We start from the raw sequence: 14,636 nt of genomic DNA on the forward strand, positions 1-14,636 counted from the left end.
ATAGACACAAACATAGATATAAACATAGATATAGATAGATGTTGATATCCGTCCACTCTATCTATCCCTTTCTTATCATATTCTACTCTGCACTGTAGTTGTTTGGTATTTGTTTAGTACAATCATAATTTTTCTTCAAGATTTTAAGTGCCATGAAAGCAGAATCTGTATCTGAATTATTTTTGCTTTTCCTCACTATATACTACATTGATTTGCACATAGTAGACCTATAAAGATTGATACTCCTGTCTTCATGCCCATGGAATGATTCTAGTTCAGCTTTAATTGTTTTTCATATTAGCATAGTAAGGGCATCTCCATTGCCTTTTATTAATTTAAATTTTATTGATTTGTTTTTTATTTATTACCTTAATTTCAAAATCTATTCTTCATCTTTCCTCAAGATAAGGGTTCATTCCTTGCATCATTCATGCGTTCGTTTGTTTGTCCTCTCATTCATCCATGTATTTATTATTTATTTATTGATTGATTGATCAGATCTCCCTATCTTGCTCAGGTTAGAAAGTGAAAGAATCATTTGGCCTGTTCCCAATACTGACTGTAACTGAGACTTTAATCTGCTTAATTTTTCCAACCCGGTAAAGTTGACTCCTCTTTAGGCAGCCCGGGAACTATAGTTATTCATCAACCACCATAAATTGCCTATTCCTTGTAACAAGGGATGACAAAGAGAGAAAAAAGTATTTTAGTAAAATTAACTAAAATTTCAGCTGACTATGATTGTATGTGTGATATTCTATACCCATAGTGGAGGCTGGTAGGTAATGCAGTGGGTAGAGTGCTGGGTCTGAAGTCAGGAGGTCCCGAGTTTAAATCCATCCTCTGATACTTACTAGTTGTGTGGCCTTAGGCAAGTCATTTAACCTTGTTTGCCTCAGTTTCCCCATCTGTAAAATGGGCTGGGAGAAGGAATTGGCAAACCACTCCAATATCTTTGCCAAGAAAACCCCAAATGGGGTCACAAAGAGTTGGACGTGACTGAAACTACAACATACCCATAGTTCCACATTTCTACACACACACGAAAAAGGAGGAAAGTGAATTTTTCTCATCCTTTCTGGAATAGGTAGGTGATCCAGTGGGTAGCCCTGAATCTGGAGTCAGGCAAACCTGAATTCAAATATGACTTCAGACAGTTTCAAATTGTGGGAACCTGGGCAAGTCACTTAACCTTTGTTTGCATCAGTTTCCTTGAATATGGAATGGAGATAATAATAGTATCTACTTTAGGAGGCTGTTATGAGGATTGAATGAGATAATGTTAATAAAAGGCTTAGCTCATGGCACATGGTAGACAATAAATATTTGTCCCTCCCCATCTCTTTCTCTGAGACCAACCTTGGTCATTCTCAGTATACAGTGTAGAATTTTTCTTTTTCTTTTGTTCTATTTACATTCTTGTAGTAATGTATATTGTTTTCCTAGTTCTGCTTACTTTACTCTGCGTTCATATGTCTTCCCGTGCTTTTATGGATTATTAAATCATCATTTCCTATGATGTGATTATATTGCATTAAATTCATGTATTACAATTTGTTTAGCCATTTGGTCATTGAACGACATTTACTTTGTTTCCAGTTCTTTGCTAACACAAAAGGCCAGTCCATCTTCCTTTAAACATATCGTCACTAATTCTGTTGTTTTTCCACCTTTTCTTTTTATATCATCTTCATATCCAAATATATCCCTCACCATTTTCCTCTCTGTAGAGCCAACCCTTGTAACACAGAATAAAATAGAGATAGGTGGTAGGGAAAGAGGGGGAAGCAGTTTAGCAAAACTAATCAATGCATCAGCTGATTCTGATATACACACATATCTGTATATGTATATGTATACACATGCATATATAATATTCAAACCCATTGTCTTCCACTTCTGCAAAGAAGGTAGGGGGTGTCTAGCTTATCTGGGTGCTTTCCTGAAATGTGTTTCCTAGCTTCAGAGTATAGTGCGCTTCAATGTATTGATTTCAGGCTCTCAAAGCCCTCACTCAAAGAGAAATAGCAGTGGTAGGAAGAGGAATCTTTAGTTATTGACAGGAGAGGCCAAAATACAAAGAGCCACAAATAAAAAGCAGCTCCCACCACAGAGTCCTCTACCTGGGGTCTCCTGAGCCATGGCACTCCAGCGTTCTTTGATGAACACCAATATCTCAGAGCTGCATGCTTAGTGTGGTGCTGTACACCCAGGGAAGAGACCAAACAGGTTCTCTCCTCAGTGGCAGGCTGACCATGAGTTAACAAAGCAGAAGAACCTGCTTTCCACACCAACAGCTCTCTCCACACCTATCAGTCTCTCAATTATAGGATCGATTTTCTGAAGGTGGGCTAGAAACAGCTCCAGGACTCTTGGTTCCCAGATATTTCTGAGAATTGTTTGAGCACAAGAGCACAATGAGAATCATTAAAAATGTACGAGGTGGTTCAGCGGCTTTCTCTCTGAACCTGAATCCTAACATAACAATTGAAATACAGCCAGAAGTGGAAATAAACGAAGACAGAGTTAAACCACAAATGGATGATATTGTACAACTTGGCAAGGTCCAGCAGGTCTAACCTAATAATATTAATGCTTATGCATAGTTGAGAATCAGATTTGGAAGGAACCCGAAGAGGTGATAACATCACTTTATCAGTGACCTTAGACTGATGGGTATCTAGCTTTGTCTTAAGTACCTTCAGGAAAGGAGATTCCATAACATGTCCTGGAACCCATCCCGGTTCCTGACAACTTTTACAGCCCCAGAGTCCTTATTTACCATGTGTCTAATCTGCCCTGACTTCTTCTAACTCATAGAATAGTGGAAGGGTGAAGGGAAAGAGAAAAGAGATGGGAATAAGCATTTATTTAGTGCCTACTATGTGCCAGTCATTGAACTGTGGCTTAAAAAACTTTTTTACAAAGATTATTTTATTTGAGCCTCACAAGAAGGGAGGTAAGTCCAGTTTATTCAGACACTTTCCTGAAATATGTTTCTCAGTCTCAGAGTATAATGGGCTTCAGGCTTCAGTGTGCTGACTTCAGGCTTTCACTGCCCTTACTCACTGAGAAATATCAGATAAATGTTTTGGAGATAGTTTCTGTTATTATTCCTATTTTATAGCTGAGGAAAACAAGGCAAAATAGAGGTTAAGTGACTTGTCCAGGGTCAGACAACTAGATCTCTGAAGCTGAATTTGAACTCAGGGCTTCCTGAAGCCTAGGCACATCACTCTATTTCAACTCTAGCACCAGCTAACTGTGTAGCAGAAAGAACCTAAAAGGATGAATGTCCAGCACAACAGAGTCACACCACTGAGTTATTGTGAAAGAATAAATGGCCTATGAAGATAATGAGTCTCATGGAGTACTCCAGAAGGAGGTAGGGTGAGGAGCCAAATGGGAAGTGAAAAGAAAGTCTAGCTTAAAGAGTAAGGTTACTGAAAATGTTCGAAGGTGTGTAGGAATAATTTTATCTACGTTCAGTAGGTTTGATCTTCACCTCCCCTTTCCCACCAATCCTACGCAGAGCCATAACTAGGATCTATTGTTCCTAGGGCAAATACCACCAATTATAACTGGGCTAATCAATGGGACCCATGCTCCTAATTGTAGGGGACAAGATGGGATGAAGGAGGAGGCAAAGCCAGCCCACAATTTGATGGCTTTTAATTTTAACTAGTTATTTTCGCTAAGTAGTAGGTAATAAGCTTTATGATTTCTGTATGTTGAAAGGTTGAAAATGTTATTGTCACCTGTTAAGTATCCTGTAAGTTCAGCACCCTGAAGAAAAGCCTTGATCACTCCAGCTTAAGTATGGCCATGCTACTAAGTTTAAGTAACTTATCTTAAAGTGATGGGGTTTAAGTAACTTGCTCAAGGTTACACAGCCAGTTATTTTTGTGTGGGTGACTATAAGTAGCTTATCTTACAAAAGAATTCTAGGAGTGGCTGGGTGGTGCAGTGAGTAGAGCTCTGGCCCTGGAGCCAGGAGGACTTGAGTTCTGATCCAGACTCAGCCGCTTAACACAAACACACAAAAACTAGCCATGTGACCTTGGGCAAGTTACTTAACCCCAACTGACCTCCAAAAAGCAAAAAAAAAAGAAAAAAAAGAATTCTCTAAAAATGAAACTACCAGAAAACCATCCTTATCATTTTCATTAATGCCTGGTAATTGTAACTTTCCTCATCACAAATTAACTCTTGGACTTTTCAAGCTGGATGTCCTGTAGACACCTCAAACTCAATATATGTAACAATAATAAAAATAACTAGCACTTATATAGTGCTTACAAGAGCTTTACAAATATTATCTCATTTATTCCTCACAATAACCGTGGAAAGTGGACGCTGTTATTGTTCCCATTTTATGGTTGAAGAAACTGAGAAAAAGAGGTTAAATGACTTGCCCAAGGTTATCTGACTAGTAAGTGTCTAAGGTTAGTTTTTCAACTCAAGTCTTCCTAACTCAAGATCCGGTACTCTATCCACTGTGATATCCAATTGCTGTGTCCAAAATAGTACTTATTCTTTTGTCCCCAAACCTTCTCTTCTTCTGAATCCTCTGTTACTGTCAAGGACAGCCATCTTCCCAGTCACTCAGTTAGTCTTCATTCCTCTTTCTCTTTCACTCCATATATTCAATCAGTTGCCAGATTGTGTTGGTTCTACAGTCACAACATTTCTGACATCTGTCCCCTCCTCTCTACTCACTCAGCCTCCATTCTCCTTCAGGCCCTCATAACTTCTTACTTAGACCATCACAGTAGCCTCCTGTCTGGTCCCCCTATCTCCACCCTCTCTTTACTTCAATTTATCCTTTACATAATTGTCAAACTGATTTTCCTAAAGTGCCAATCTGACCATGACACCCCTTCTCTCATTTAACTCCCTATTCCCTCTAAAATCAGACATGAGTTCCTCCATTAGCCATCTAAATCTCTTCAGAACCTGGTCAGTTCTGTCTTCTTAGTCTTCTTACACATTATTCCCTTTAACACACTCTATAATGCATTGATTCTTGCCTACTTATTTACACACACACACACACACACACACACACAACTCCATCTCCCTTCTCTATGTCTTGGTCCTGGCCATCTCTCATGACTAGAATTCCCACTTTCACTACCTATGCTCCTCTGAATCCCTGATTTCCTTCAAGAAATCAGCTCAAGCAGCCCCATGAAACCTCTCCTGATCTCCCCAGAAACTAGGGCCCTCCCTCCCCAAACTATCTTGTATTCATCTTGTATATATTATAAACATAATTGTTTATGTCTATGTTGTCTCTCCCATCAGAATGCAAGTTCCTTGAGGCCAGGGACTTTTTGGCTTTGTATAAATAGCACTTACTATAGTTCTAACACATTAAGTATTTGCTGACTTCTTATTGATTAATTTTGGACTTGGTTGTTCAATTGTTTTTTAATTCTTTTTTTTTTTTAAGCAATCAGAGTTAAGTAACTTGCTCAAGGTTACACGGCCAGTTATTTCTGGGTGTGGTGCTAAGTATCTGAGCCCGGATTTGATCCCCAGGTCATCCCGACACTGGAGCCGGTGCTCTTACTCGCTGAGCCACCTGGCCGCCCCTGTTCTTTAATTCTTGAAGAGGATTGATATGAGATCAGAATGTTGGGATCGATGTACAGTGTGTCTGTCTGTGACTGAGCAGACCAATGTGAGCTCAGAAGGCTCAAATAATCCATATAAACATAGGAAGTGGAGATATCTAAATTTGCACATCTCGTCTTTCTTTTGAGCTACTGCAATTCTGCTTTGCTCATAGAGCATAGCGCCTTCTTTAATGCTGTCACTCCATGTTGACACTTTGCAGTCTGTGGGTAAGCATGCCTTAGGTACTGCTAAAGGTTCAGCTCTGCCTGAGGGTCAGAGATTGACTAGGCATCAGGTGGGGTTCCTTGCGAGCTCCTGGTTAGCTGACAGTTTTGTTCTGGGTGGAGGACACTGTCCCTTAGTTTAGAATGGGAAAGAACATCAGGGAGTTTGCTCATATGACCTGAACATGATATTTGGGATGGAGACTCTCATGAAACTGAATCATACCCTTTGATTCTGCTACTGAAGGTGAAGGGGTACTGAGAACACAGGGAAGGGATGACAGGAGGATTTCTGCCTTTCCTTTCTCTCTGCACAGACTAGGGAGTGCTATGGGAAAGGAAACAGCCTCCCTAAGAGGAAACCCCAGTCTGGCCTTGCATGACGGCAGCTCTGATACACTGCAGGAAGAGCTGTAACTCCCACCAGGCCAGGAAAGTCTTAAGGTCCACCCCGCCCCTCCTTGCCATGTTGTCAGAGCGTCTGGTAAAGGATAGAAAACTGTTCTTTTTCCTTTTCTTATCTGGTGAAAAGTTCCTAAAAATAGCTATGTTATGTAAGCAGTGATAGAGTCACCAGCAGAAGACAGCAGATGAAGGATATGAGACCCATGGAGGGTCTTAAAGAAGCCCTTACAATCTGGGACTCTCAGGGATTGGGGGAGGAGGTTACTCTGTTGATCTCTGAGACAAAATTTTGCTATATGAGTGTTATGGTGTTTCTGTGTTTATATCCAAGTAGATTTTATTCTGTACTATGATGAACGATGAACTGAGAGTCCGCATGGTATAGTGGAGAAGTCCTGGGCCCACATCCTTCTTTTGACAGATTGGTCACATAATGCTGGCTAAGTCATTTGCCCTCTCAGTACCTTCGGCAGCTCCCTGACACTTTAAGGGGCTTATGTACTTTGGTAGATGGAGTTTCCTCCCCACAGGCATAGTCCTCCTCTCTACACCCCTCCCCCATGTACATACAGAGAAGGTGGAAAGCAGGTAGATTGATTGGTTCTCAAAGAGGAGGGCCGAAATGACATGACTTCATTAGAGTCAAGTTACAGTATGTCTGACTGCCACTGACCAGACCAATACGAGCTTAGAATGCTCCACCACAGGTCAGGCACAAATAATCCATGGGTCCATTTGGGATGAATTCTTTAAATGTGTGCACCTTGTGTTTTTAAGCTACTTCAATTCTGCTTTGCTCGTAGAGCACAGCATCTTTTTTAAGGAGGGCATGCCATGCTAGCTGGTCTTTTGCCAGTGTCTCTCATGTCATGCAATCACTTTCAAAGTTCTTCAGAGAGAACTTGAGAGTGTCCTTGTATCGCTTCTTCTGACCATCATGTGAGCACTTGCTTTGTGTGAGCTCTCTGTAAAATAGTCTTTTAGGCAAGGGTATGTTTGGCATTTGGATGATGTAGCCCGCCCATCAGAGATGTGCTCTCTGCAATGGAAATGGAAAATAACCCTAGAGCAGAAGGCTTTAGCAGCTAAGCAGAATGGGGGAATTTGAGTCCTCAAGGTCACATATGGCCCTCTAGGTCTTCAAGTGCAGCCCTTGGGCTAAATACAAACTTCACAGAACAAATCTCCTTAATAAAAGGATTTGTTCTGTAAAATTTGGACGCAGTCAAAAGGCTGCACCCAAAGACCTAGAAGGCCATGTGTGACCTTCAGGCCACAGGTTCCCCACCCCTGAGCTAAGAGAACTGGTCAAGGTCTACTCTGTAAGCTGGCAACTGAGCTGAGTTTTGAAAGAAACCAGGGAATTTAAGAAGCAGAGACAAGGAGGGAGAACACTCCAGGCATGGTGACTTTCAACTAATACAGAGACACAGAGATGGGAGACAGTGTGCTATGTGCTAAGAACTAGCACGTAATCCAGTATAACTAGATTAGAAGGTGTGTGGTGGGGAGCAAAGCACAAGAAATCTGTTTATAGGCTGTTTTCTATCATACCTACATCAAGAATCACATTTGCTCTTTGGGGGCATGCTTTGCCTCACTTTTCACTTTATATAGACTTTGCAGGCCACTAATTGCCCATTCTCTTTTTCTTGGGGGCTGTTTCCTAATAAGTACCCCCATGCCCCATATTTATATGGCTGATTTTTCTTCCCAACTCTGAACTTTACATTTACCTACATTAAATATCTTCTTTTTAGATTCAGTTAATTTGCTCTAGGATGTCAAGGTATTTTTGAATCCCACTTCTGCTTGTGACCTGTTAACATCTTCACATCACTTATGAATAAGACGAGCATACTATCTACACAGTCATAGGAAATGATTAATAAAAGTGTGGAAGAAGATAAGACTGAGGATAGATTTTGGGGACATTCTATTAGAGACCTAGCTCCAGGATGAAATAAAATTATTATTCACTACCCTTAGGGTCTTTAAATACTCCCAAATCCACTTAACATCTTTCAATCTTGTATACAAAGAAATTATGAGGGTTTTTTTCAAATTACATGGTGAAATCCAGATATTCTGCGTCATAGTATTTTCTTAATCTATCAATCTAGTAACTCTGTTAAAAATAGGAAACTAGATAATTATGGCACAATTTATTCTTGAAGAACCCATGTTGTTTCTTAGTGATCACAATTTCTTTTTCTAACTGCTCATAAACTATCTTATTAATAATGGGTTCCAGAACTACATCAATATTTCAATTAAAGTTTACTGGCAATATTTTGAAGATTTTATTTTTGCTTCTCTTAAAAATTTTAAAAAGATATTTTCTATCTCTGATCTTGCAATACCTTTCCTGTTCTCCATGACTTTTCAAAGGATCATTGCTAACATCTTAGCAATCACATCTGAAAGTTCATTTAGTGCTCTGGAATGTATCTATTTGGGTTATTGATTTGAATTCATTGAAGCTGCTAGTTGATTTCTTACTATTTTCTTGTTTATTATCAATTGTGAAAATCATTGAGGATAAATGTACTTACATGTTAGATACAAGACTTTCATTAACTGCTTTTTTTTGGTGGAGTAAAAGAGGCAAGTAGCTAGTAGTTAGGGACCATAAGTAGAATTTCAGCCTCCTTGATTTAATACAAAATAGAGAAGTCATGCTCTTCTCTTACAAGCTCTTTTTTTTTTTTAAAGAAAACATGTATTTACATTTCAAACATTGATCTGGGCACTGTGATTAAGTGCATATCCAATATTGTTTGGTCCCATGCTATATTTTTCCTTTGACAGTCAATTTGGTCCTTGGCAGAATAGTCTATCTCAGGGAAGCAGTGTTATTTAATTAGCCTTGCCCAGAACCTTTGGCTCTGCTTAAAATCAATGCAGAATTTCTCTAGAAGGCCAATACCTGATTGACTTTTGAAATGATTCATTTGTTTTATTCTGTTATGAGCCAGAAGACAACCACTGTGACGCAACTCCTGCCAAGATCCAGGGAGCCTCGATGCAGGACATTGAGAGCTGTGCAAAACCATTTGCATTGGGAGGAGCTAGTATCTGGATGAAATGATTTCATGGATGAAATAGGTCATTGTATAATGAGAGGTTTTCTTCCAAAATAGGATTATTCCCTTTGCTGATTCTTTGATTGATGCATCAGTTCAACACAAACAATAATTTGGAATGGACTCATTGCCTTGATTTTGTTTAAAAAGACTGTGGTGACACTTCCTGGAAAAAGCATTTGGTTAGAAAAATCATGTCTGTGCATCGCCGATTGGAAGGGTGTTCCCTGATGTTTGTCATTATTTAAGACCTCTGCCAGAGGAACAGGATCTCTGAGGCTTGGAAGTACTTCCTCTTCTCTTCATTTTGCCTCATTGCTGGGGATAATCTATTCATTTCCATGTCACTGATGCCAACCAGAATTTGGCTTTAGTGCCTTTGAGTTTGCTCCAAGGGGATAGTTGGGGTCTCAGTTACATAAAGGTAGGTATAGGGTGAGGGCCTGCTTCCTCTTCCTGGTTGGCATCTACTGACTCTAGAATACATGAGGACCTGTCTCTCTGTCCTTTTCTAATGTCATTCTTTGTACCTCACCTAAGGAAACAGCAAAGAAAGGGCTTAGTCCCTGTAATAGTAATGTAATTTAAAGATTCCCTTGTATTGGCTTGGTTTTTGGTTTGATTGTGTTAAAGCCCAGAGCTTGTTAATCCCACTTGTGGGATGGACTTGACGTGAAAAGAGAGTGCTGAACTGGGAGAAGCTGGTGACGTAGATTTGGAGAGACACAAGAGAGAGGCAGAAGAACTTTTTTTGGAAGCAGCACCTTTGGAGGCAGAGAGAGACTGAGAGGATTGCTGAGGGCCACTTTGAATTGCCCTGGACTTTTGAGACCTGCCCCCGGAGCTGCCAAGGACTGAGGAGACATGGCTGTTTTGCTGGTACTTTGTCTGTCTGTTTTGATGTTGTTTTGCCAGATTTGTCCACTGGTGAAAGGCAGTCCTGTTGCTGCAGAAGCCTGGGAACCTGGCTGTTGGTTAAGAGCTCCTGAGACTGTTCTGCAGATAGAGAGTGAATACTGTCCACTGGTGAAGGACAGTGCTGTTGTTGCAGAATTCTTGGAACCTTGCTGTTGGTTCCAAAGCCCTGAAGAAGGATTTTCTTGTTGTATATTTACAGAAATCCTGGAAGAGGGTTTTGCTAATGTTTCCAGGGGTCCTAGGACTGTTCTGCATACAGAGAATGAATTGATGAAGAGACTGGCAATGTATCTTGTGGCCTTGCTAAGCTTTGTCTCCCCAGGAACAAAGATTGCTGAGAACTTGCCTTGTGTCAAGATGAAGAAAAGACCTCCATTTGGGTATTAAGTGCTGTGCTTAAACTTGTTGTAACTCTGGGGTAGATTCAGTTGTGATCCAGGGGTGGGGAACTTTTGACCTTTTTGTGTTCTATGATTGAACAAATGAATGTACTTTACTTATGATTGGAAACTTATCTCCATTTGAGAAGAGGGGTTTTGTGATGGACTAAATGAAGGTACAGCCTAGGGGTGGAGTAGTATTTAGAACAGGGACTTTGTAATTGATTGAATGATTGGAAGGTCCTGGGGTGGGGTAGTACTTGGAGATTATTTAATCACCCTTAGTAAATGCTGTATTTTGAATGATGTCATATTTTGATCTTCTCTGTTCTTTATTTGTTACTGAATAAAATGGAGAGCACCTATGCTGGTATTCTGAACCTTGAGAAGTTGCCTTTCCTTGGCATTACATTACAGTCCCAACTTTCACATCCTGTAGAGGGTGATGAAAATTAAGCCAAGTTACAGGGCTGGACACTGACTGAACTGTGACTAATTAAAGTTTATCTTTAATAACCTGAATTATCAGAAGATCCTAGTCACAACTCACATTTCTTTGAAACTCTTTAAGGTTTACAAGTACTTTTCTCACAATAGACCTGTGAGGTAGGCAATGTAAACATCTATTGTTGCTCAATTAGTTCTTCAGCCATGTCTGACTCTTTGTGACCCTGTATAGGGTTTTCTTGGCAAAGATACTAGAGTAGTTTGCCATTTCTTTCTCCAGTGAATTAAGGAAAACAGAAATTAAATGACTTGCCCAGGGTCATACAGCTAGCATCTGAGGTCAGATTTGAATTCAGGTCTTCCTGATTTCAGGCCCAGTGATCTATCCACTGAGCCATCTAACTGCCTCTAGGCAAACTTTATCAACCTCTATTTTAGAGATGAAAACACCATGGCCTACACATGTCCTTTTCTGTACTTTCTAACCTGCATCTGACCAGGAATCTCATGGATAGGCCCTTGGATGCCCATGCTCTGGACCTTTCCCTTTTTCCTCCATGAATACCAACTCTGTTCCATTACCTCAGAAGCCCTGTCAACTGCTATAATAATCTAATTCAAGATAGTGCTAGTGGTTGACAATAGCACACTGTATTATTTTTCCAAGATCAGCCGGTCAACAAGTAAGTTCTTAATATATGCCAGGCAGTGAGATAAATACTAGAGATATAAAGAAAAAGCAAAAACAGTTCCTTCCCTCAAGGAAATTATATTTTAAAGGGGGAGACAACATTCATACATCAGAATATAAATAAGAAATGTATGTGAAGTAGCCTCAGAGGAGAAGCTAAAATTTACATTTTAATATTAACCTTTGATATACTAATTGAAATGAGTGGATAGTATGGAAGTTTTAGCCAGTAGAGCAGGATAAGTATAGCATTTCTTTTTCAACTGGAGCCTTTCCTAGAGCTTTTCAAGCTGTATTACATGGGAGACTGTCCATTTACTTATATGGAAGTCAACCCTTCCGAGATATACCTCATATCATGCCAAGAAGTTCCACAAATTCCAACTGTGCTACTATTAGACGAGCAGGAGAAATGGACTAAGTGGTATCTTCTTCCCCATTTCAAAATGTTCTGTTTGGCAGGTTGAATTTGCTGGAATAGACACAGTATGTAAAGAAAAGTCCTATTTAGGACTTTGGAACTGCATAACACTTGAAAACCACCATGTTTCGAAAATCTTCACAAAGTAGGGAAGGGTCTTTAGAGATTTAGGCTTATGGAGACACTGATAAACTCAGAGCAAAATCAACAGTACGGTCCAATGTCATGTCAATGAAGGGAGCTGTGATCTTGTATTTCTGCTAGAATATCAGCAGAGACTACTATCAGCAGTACCTTAAACTTATATTTTAAACATTTAGTGTTGTATGAATCATCTCCCCACATTGATAATGGTTTGGGTGATAAAGGCAACATTTAATGAGTAATGCTATTCTAGACTGCAACAGGTCATTTATTAGCATTGGGATTTGGTTCTTTAAGTGAAGCCTGGGCTCACAGCTGATGTGGTTCTCAGTACTGGTAAAGGCCAAGAATGACATCTCATGTGATATTATAATGAAACACACAGGATTTCCCCAACTCACTCAGGGACCCTTTCCTGTGCATTTAGTGTATGGTGCCTCTCTAAAGTAGCCAAACTCAAGAGTGGAAAAGATACTACAATGTATTCCCCCCTAGTGGAAAAGATACTACAATGAAACCAGCCTGGGCTTTGATAGTTCCCTTTTAGCCTTATCTTGCTGGATCCAGGCCTTCCTAGTCTTCTCCACACCATGCCTGTGCTCTCTCTCCTGCTTCCTCTCTAAGGCCCTTTTTACGTTGTCTTCCTCACTGGACTGGAATCTTGTTGAGGTCTGAGATTATCTTGCTTGCTTTCATTTGTGTCTCTAGTGCTTAGAACAGTGCCTTACTCCTTGTGAGTGCTTAATAAATGCTTTATTAACCTGTCTTTCCATCTCTCTCTTCCTCCCCCTTTCCTTCTCTCTGCCTCTGTATTTCTCTTCATCTTCCTATTTCCTCTCTCCCTCCCTTCTCCCCCATCTCTCATCTATCTATTAATCTGTCTATCTATCCACCTCTCTGGAAATCAGGAAGGAAGTCTGAATTCAAATCTTGGCTTTGATAGTTACTGATTGTGTGATTCTGGCTCAGTTACTTATCCTTTACATGCCTTGGTGTTCTCATCTATAAAATGCTGATGTTTTTATTGACTGTATCATGAGGGCAATAAGAAGAAAGTTTTTAAAGAAATGGGTTTCAAAGAAATGGGAGTTACATCAATATTCTTCACATGAGAATGGTACAGTAGAAATAGCACTGGCTCCATAAACAGAGGACATGGGTTCAAATCTGGCTTATTATTGGTATGGTCTTAAGCTAAACAATTACCTTCCCTGAGCCTCAATTTCCTTATCTATAAAATCTAAAGGTTGAGGTAAGTGACTTGAGGTCCCTTCTATCTCTTGATTTATGATTCTATGCTTAGGATGCCAGTGCCACCAATACCAGTTTTCATAGCTAACAAAGATGAGAGGAGAGTTGTGAAGAACTGTGTGGTCTTTATATTTCCAACTCCCCCTACCCTTGTCAATCTTATCCTCTTATTCTTCACGATAGAGACTTTTCCCTCTGTAATGGAAATGCAAATTTAAAGATCTTCCCTGCCCCTAGCCTAAAGTGCACCTGGAGCCTGGGGTGGGAGGCTTGTTTTTCAGTAGATACTTCTTGATTGGCCAGTGGGTCCAGAAGGTTGTTACATTCTCTGAGCCAGGAGAAGGCTATATAAGCCCTGATGTGTAGCTTTGTTTTGGGGGCCCACTTTGAGAAATGTTCTGTGATTTGATCTGTATTCTGGGAAGCCGTTGTCCAGGGCCCCCCTGGCTTTGAAAAACCCAGATGTGGAAACCCAGATGTTGACTGGGTATGGATGTAATGGTCAGACAGTTTGGAGATCTATCTGTCTGCTTGATCTGTTTCTGTCTTGATGATTCTGCCTGTGTGCTTTGAAGTTCGGGGTGCTGACCTTTTCCCCAGAACGGGGTGAACGATATATGTCTGACTGATTAAAGTAAGCTTGTTAACCCATTTTGAGTTGCTTTCCTTTAACAAAGCAGATCCAAGAACCTGTGGTGGCAGCAAACCCTGAGGACGCCGGGGTGCTTGCTGCTACACCCTCCTATAAATTCACCGGGGTCATTCTGTTTCTTCTCTATAGAATTTTTATTTTTATTTTCTCCTCTCATAGTTTTAACCTAAATCTCTCAAAGAATAATCATCTCCCTTAAGACTCTTCTCCATGTAGTCCCCCAAGATTTTAGCTCTTGACCCATTGCCTTGTTGGTTTTGAGGTTTACCACACCCTCGCCCCCTGTCTCCATCTTCCTTTTCATCTCATAATTTCCCAGTTATCCATCCCAGAACAGAGCTATATATCTCTTACATGTGGCCATCCTGGCAACATGTCAAGTTCTATCCTGCCCA

General features: G+C 40.3%; 1 protein-coding gene and 1 long non-coding RNA gene across 2 annotated transcripts in view; one reads left to right on the plus strand and one right to left on the minus strand.

The window, feature by feature from the left end:
* Nucleotides 1-6,811, minus strand: part of LOC138158808 (small ribosomal subunit protein uS12) — a 334,707-nt gene extending 327,896 nt beyond the window's left edge. The window contains exon 1 of the mRNA XM_069085048.1: nt 6,808-6,811. The gene's annotated coding sequence lies outside the window, so the exon portion shown is untranslated. The remainder of the gene's footprint in view (nt 1-6,807) is intronic.
* Nucleotides 1-14,636, plus strand: part of LOC138158809 (uncharacterized) — a 327,121-nt gene that overhangs the window by 238,694 nt on the left and 73,791 nt on the right. The gene's annotated exons all lie outside the window — the stretch shown is intronic.

Source organism: Petaurus breviceps, unplaced genomic scaffold (assembly GCF_028583685.1).
Source record: "Petaurus breviceps papuanus isolate PSGF00001 unplaced genomic scaffold, PetGlider_PUasm1.0 175, whole genome shotgun sequence".
NCBI classification, from domain to species: Eukaryota; Metazoa; Chordata; class Mammalia; order Diprotodontia; family Petauridae; genus Petaurus; species Petaurus breviceps.